The following is a 6945-nucleotide window of genomic DNA, read 5'->3' on the forward strand; positions in this document are numbered from 1 at the left end:
TTTTGACTCGTACGTGTATATTTGTTAAGGGTAATGAAATAGAAGGTTTTGTGCTTTCGCTCTTGATTTAACAGTTCAGTACCAATGCACAATACAGATTGTAGGTCACGTGATGGCACCCGAGCGTGCTGCATGTGGTGACGAAGATGCTTTTTTAAATTTGCCCCCCAGAAAGAAATGTCTTTGAACATGTTAACGAAACAACTCCAAATTAATGAAACAACAGGTTTATCATTTTTTTCCAGCATTGTCTGAAAGCCAAGAGATTTTTCCTCAGATAAATCATAGATTTTTTTAAAAATGTACATTTTGAGCGTAAACATCTTCATTTGAAATCAGACTGGACATGATGAAGTTTTCATCAAAAGTCTTTTATAAGCATTGCTTGAAATTTTGCTCTGGACTCTTAAAAATTATTCAATGTGATAGAAAAGGTGAATTTCATATTTTGGCCAACAAAAATGTGCTTGATTGATGATTTTTTTTCTAATCCCCTTCTGAGCCAGTGTGGACATTTCATTAGCTGACAGTATATCCACACCTCCACCTGAGATTTCACCTGTCTTCTAATCTGGACTCATTTATAAAAATCTAATTAGACCAAAGTATTGTTTTTTGTTTTTAAGAAATACTTTTTAACATTTTTAATTTCTGTGACATAAAACAGGCGTCACGACAGGAAGAATAACAAACATGCAAAAGCCTGCTGTAATAACCTGGAAAACTTTCCCACCTTTATCCCTGCATTACGGACAGACTGCAGATATTCATCTGATGATCTGATGAGTACATGTAACAATCATGAAAAGCTTTTTGGGTTTAAGAAAAATACACAGCTACGTTGTTTTAAAACTAAATCTTCTTTGGAAAACTCGGGAAAACCAATCTTTGGCTCTTGTAGCGCTGCAGAAAGAGGATAACTGACAGCGCATATGTAGCTGCACTCTTCACTCCGTTTGATAATAAAGGGCTTATTTTAGCATTGTTCTGAAAATAAAATAAGAGAGTATGCTGAACACAGAGTCTTTGTGGGAAAAAGCTTAAACAGGTTGTCAGAGTGATGAGGATGGGCTTACCGATGCTGATCCATTAAGGATTACGGCAACTTTTGTCCAGCTGCAAAAAAAGTGCAACACATTACAGAAGTTGGGCATTAATCTCATTCCCAGCAGCAGCTAAGTGTCCTAACACAGCCACCCTGCCCTCCTCCTTAATCCTTGCACTGATGTAAAAAAATTGTTTTTGCGTTTCTTTGGAATCCCGGCAGGAATTACAAGTCAAAGAACCAGATGTATCTTCTAAGACTGAAAAAAAAAAACGTAAAAGCAAGCCGGAGATTAAGACTAATGCCTTTCAATATTGTTATACAGATGAAACTTTCCAAAAAAAAAAAAGAAGTACAAGGAGACTAAGCAACAAAGCCATTTCATTCCCAGAAAGAGCTCAGTGGCCCAGATGCTATGAGGATATATTCAGACATTAGTGCTGGAACATTTGTCGATGCAACATTTATTTTTCTTCTTTCAGTTTGTGATGTACGGCGCTACATATGGCCTCCAAGCAGAAAGTGCATAAGCTGTTTGTTTTCGTGTGATATTTCATGCCTAATAGCGGATCGTTTTACATTTTTCCAGTTTCTTATTTGATTATTTATGTGAACATTAAAAAAATGAATCAACATGAACATTTTGTGGGACGTCACTGCAAATATTTCAGGATAAGCCCTGCAGCTAATTTACACTTGTTGTCACAGCTCAACTGAAAGAGGAAACAACAGATCAGGCATTCAGAAATATAGTTTTTTATTCTCTTTATTCTGTAAACATCCATCAATCTATTCCACCGCTTCTCCTGGTGCAAGTCATCGGGACAGCAGTCCAGACTTCCCTCACCTTCCAGCCTCTCCGGTGGGACACCAAGTCATTTCCAAGTCCGCCAAGAGATGTAATCTCTTTCAACGAGTCCTGCATCTGTCGGGAGGCCTCCTCCCAGGCGGACATGCCCAGAATATATCACCTATATGGTGTCCAGGAGGCAGCCTGACCAGATGCCCAAACCACCTGAACTGGCTCAGTTATCCACATCAAAACAAATGGACGAGCTCCACACCTTCTCTCTAAGGGAGACCCCGGCCACCTTTCTAAGGAAACGGTTTAATTCTTTTAGTCGTGTTTAGTCCCACGTACCCTCGAATAATCCTCGAGGGGGTGAAGAGCTTTTCCAGTGTTCCACAACCAGGACGACATTCGCATTGTTCCTCCTTAAACCATCGCTCCAGTCTGCCGATCCAGGGGCACCATCCCAGACCTCCACTCCAGAAACGTGTCAACCACGACATCCCCACGACATCCAGAATCTCATCCACCCCAGGGCCCACTAAGCAGTTGTTTAACTACATCAGTGATAAGTTATAGTGGCTAAACCTTCGTAGTATCCCCATACTGCAACTGTACAAGTTCAACACCGTTAAAAAAGAGTTAGTGTTTCTTAAACCGAGGACTGAAACGCTAACACGATGTCTGTCTTTACTAAACACGTGAAGTTTAGCTATGTTTGAGTGTTATTTAAACACAGTGGAGTACAGAGCCACTTCAGGTGCGACACGTGAGTCATCTCGTGCTTCCATGGAGCTTTACGTAAAACCAAACTTCACTAAAGATTACAAAAGTGTTACCTTTACTCACAACTTCCACCCAGACTCTGGAACTGTTACTCTGAGCTCGACATCTGTAGACTTGATGATGTCTTTCGAATGAGAGCTAAAAAGTTGTGTTTTTAGATTTGCATTTGAACTTTGTGATGCTTACCTTGAAAATAAAATATTAGTTTTAAGTTATTGACTTAAATAATGTGTATTTTATTCTAAATGTGATTTATAAATGTTTGGTATTCATATAACTTTTAAGTCAGTGAAAGTCTTTTTTTAAATATCACTTAATATAACTGAGTAACTGCATAAATTGCTCTAAGCTAAAAGCAAACGTCAATCCACACCCTTCACAGCGACAGCTACTGGGACACGCCCACCTGGCGTGTAAAACACTACTGCGGTCCTTTCCCCGCCATCCTTCCTTTTAACGTCTTTAACTTCGCATGTATGGCACCAGCACCCGCACCAAACCCTGCTTCTCCACAGCGATCCCGGCTGCCAGTGTAGGAATGATTGACCTCACACCGGAAAAATACTTGGACTTTACTGTTATGACGTCACATTACTGTGACTAAATAATACTAGTGGAACTTTTCTGGCCCTACACTGTAAATGTCCAAGTCAACAACACTTAAGATTTACGTGTGGTAGTTTAAGCTAACTGTGTAGAGCTTACCTTTGCTTTAAGGATGAACAATTCCTCGTTTTTCACCTCCCACATGGCGACGTTATTGATCCGTCCACATCGAAAAGACACATAGCTGTCCTGGCAGCAGTGTAGGCTGAGGGATTCCCTACAAGAAATCACGTTATTATTACGTTTAAGGTTTGTTTTTGGTTTTTTAACTTAATGTAAATTGGTATTTTTGACATCGTTTCCTCTGCAGGTTCCTCCCTTTGTAAGGTCGATACAGGAGCACACAAGCTGATTATTTTCACACTCCTCTCCTTTGTGGCAGTCTGAGTTCACCCCCCTCCACTTTGTGGGAAGAGCAAAGAGCTGTCCCCGGTGCTTTGTGTCAAGGCCTGAAGCACGGTCGGACTGAGAGATCCCGACGTCCTCGATGTGAAGAATGGGAGAGGAAAAGAAACTCTGTGTGACACTGAGGGGGGGAGGAAGAGGAGGAGGATGGGAGATGAGGAAAAGGCGAGGCCGCATCACACGACTGCCGAGCTGCATCCAAGTGTCAGTGTCCCAAAATAGTGGCAAGCAACGACCAGACTGAAGACACCAAACAAACAACAGCTCTCAGATCGAGTAAACATCGGCTAACACACGAGACACGACAAACTGTGAAGCCTCCCTCTGTCTTCCGGTCTCGTTAATCAGAGCCACAGAGAAAGCAATCGGAGGGGACACCCATCCTATTAGAGGAGGCCGCGGCTGCCTCTCCCCTCCTCTGACCGGGTCCTCGCAAACACTTTGCCTTTGAAAAAAACGTTGACAAGCTCCCTCTGTGCAGTGCTGTGTGGACACAGAGGACAGAGTCTCGTCTCCAGCAGATGTCTTGTGGCGCCGACTATAAATAAAGCCAATGAGACCAGCCGGCCGCTGACGAGCACAAGCCGCCGCAAGGCCGTGTTAGCTTTGCAAAGGGCCTGTCTAGTCTTGGCATGGCAGGCGGGCTAACATTTGGCGGGCCGAAGCCTGCGATGCCTGTGATGCCTGTGAGCTTTGCGTCCGGGGTTTGAGAGGAAAATTAAGACTGCCTCTAGATTTGAGGGTTTTATTAAGAATGTTTGCAACCCAGAGGCACGCGGGAGAAAAAACGGTAGAAGGTGAGATGCACAAAGGAGACTTGATAGAGAGCTGCCCGAGGAAGCAAAAACACGAAGGTGGTGGGAAAACAGTGTCAGTGTTAATTTCTACTCTGTGCAGTAACTGATAGTCAATTTAACTGAAGGGTTTACCATCAGCGAGAAGAAGAATAATGCAACATCTGCCATTAAATGCAGTGCAACAGTCAGACAGCAGTGCTCCACTGTAGCCTCGCGTTTCATTGATGACCATGACAATCCCAAAGGACATTGGTAGCCCGGGGGCCTGTCTGTCTCTATTTAAACCTGTCTAACTGCGCCTTGTTTGGAAAAGGAGAGACTTTCACTTGCCAAGGCAGTGTAGCCAGGCGCAATTAAGATGTAATGCAGTGCCATTTTATAGCACATTTCATTTTAGGGAGCGCACACTGTTAGCACTTTATGAAAGAAAATAGCCCACGTCGGCCATAACACGAAACGCTTGCAGGATCTGCGCGATAATCATTACAAATGTGATATTTTGACACTAATAAAAGAGCCCATACACAAATCATCTGCTGCTTTTATAAGAAACATTCAGAGTATAAATAGGAGCACTTTAATTTCATGTTCCATTGCACGCCGCCTAAGTGAACAATTACATCGAGGCACATTTCTCCACGTTAAGACTGACAGAAAAATGGAGGGCAGAAATCAAAGACAAAGACGTTGGGGGGGTGCGGGACAACAGATTGTCACAGTGAATCAGTGAGGAGTCAGAAAGAAGGTGGTGATGAAGGAGAAGAGGAGGAGTCGTCCGTGAAATAGTGCTGTCCCAAAGGAACAAATCTTTTAGGTGTTTTTCAGATGAGCCATTCGTTTTTCTGTGTAGTTCAGATTTTTTTATTCACTTGTGGTCCGAGTTCTCATCCAAACTCTACTGCATTCCTTAAACACGTTTCACATAATGGCAACACTGGATTTGGTCATGATTGAGTGTCTTCCAGTGGGTAACGTTGCTGGAACATTAGTATTATTTAAATTTGAAACCTTCTCTCCGGGTGCTCGGCTTCCTCCCACAGTCCTAAAGACATGCAGTGAGTGCGGATTGGTTAATTGGAAAACTCTAAATTGCCCATAGGTGTGAATGTGAGTGCGAATGGTTGCCTGTGTCTGTGTGTTACCCCTGTGACGGACTGGCGACCTGTCCAGGATGTACCCTGCCTCCCTCCCTAAGACAGCTCCATAGGCTCCAGCCCCCCCGTGATCCTGCAAAGGATAAACGGAGGTGAATTGGATGGACATTGTGCAGATGCAAGAGACAAATAAAGAGCAGTACTTCACCCAAGCCAATTTTTATCTGTAGTTTCAGCTGAGACCCAGGATACCCAGGTCTTTAACGGTCGTTATTGGAAATGACTGTGTAGTACCTGTGTGTTAGTGGATCCATAGTGCGTTGGTTTGCCTAATGTGTGAAAGATCCTGGGAGGACATAAGAATCCGTCTGGGGACTGAGTAAGGAAGGGCATACAGTGTAGAAATCTGCTACTTAAACATGCTAAAAGCAACTTTAAATTTAAATTCCTGTGTTTAAGGTTTTAAACCTGCCAAAATGAATTTAAACACAAGATGTAAAAAAAAAAAATCAACCATAATGTCTTTATGTCCTGAACCTTTATGGTGTGTTGGACAGATATCAAATAAAGCTTGGTGGGGCTGCACTTTTCTATAATATGTTTTTGTACAACAAGGCGGTACAATGAGTCAACGTTAAGTTCACTTATGAGCACGTTCTTTTATACAGTGATGACTGCAAAACACTTCTTGGAGAAGCTGAGGTATCTACAAAGAGATATTTAAAAGGTAAACAGCAGCACACCCTGAAACCAGCTTTAACCGACCGTGAGACCCCGAGCTCAAAAGGAAGAACTTAATATGGAGACCCCACTTAACTTATAAGGTATGCAAATTTCAAAGCTCTGTAGGTAAGTCAAGAAATCCAACAAAGTTCAAAGATTCCATATATATAACAATTTCTCTGATCTAAGCACAAAAAAAGAGTAAATAGATAAAAAATTAATAAAAGTAGGTCAAGGGACAATCGCAATACCCATGGGTAATATGCTGCCCCCTGCTGGTGAAAGCTAAATTCTGCACAAGATCATTACTAAACAAACTAAGCAAACAAACAAAAAAGACAAAAACTTGATTTCAGTGTGGTGCTTGAGCTCAGGATCAAACTGCGCAGCAACACATTAATAAATCGTGTTTTGGGTGATATCATCTAAATCAGTGATAGCAATTTTCTTCACTCTGCTATGTGATGGCAACTGTCTCAGGTGCAGGGATGTGGTACAACCCAAACACGTTATTTTTGTGATGCAAATGCACCAACAGGAAGAAATTATTGTTTGGAAAAAGAGGACCAGGTCAGTGTTTTCAGTGGTGTCATATAGGAAGATATTTGTTTGTGGAATAAGTGTTTCTACAGCTCAGCTGTTGAATTAACTTTAAGTAAGAAAAACATGTAAGTGTGTGTGTGTGTGTGTGTGTGTGTG

This window comes from Pundamilia nyererei, unplaced genomic scaffold (genome assembly GCF_000239375.1).
Source record: "Pundamilia nyererei isolate P.nyererei 1_Seehausen unplaced genomic scaffold, PunNye1.0 scaffold00038, whole genome shotgun sequence".
Lineage (NCBI taxonomy): Eukaryota > Metazoa > Chordata > Actinopteri > Cichliformes > Cichlidae > Pundamilia > Pundamilia nyererei.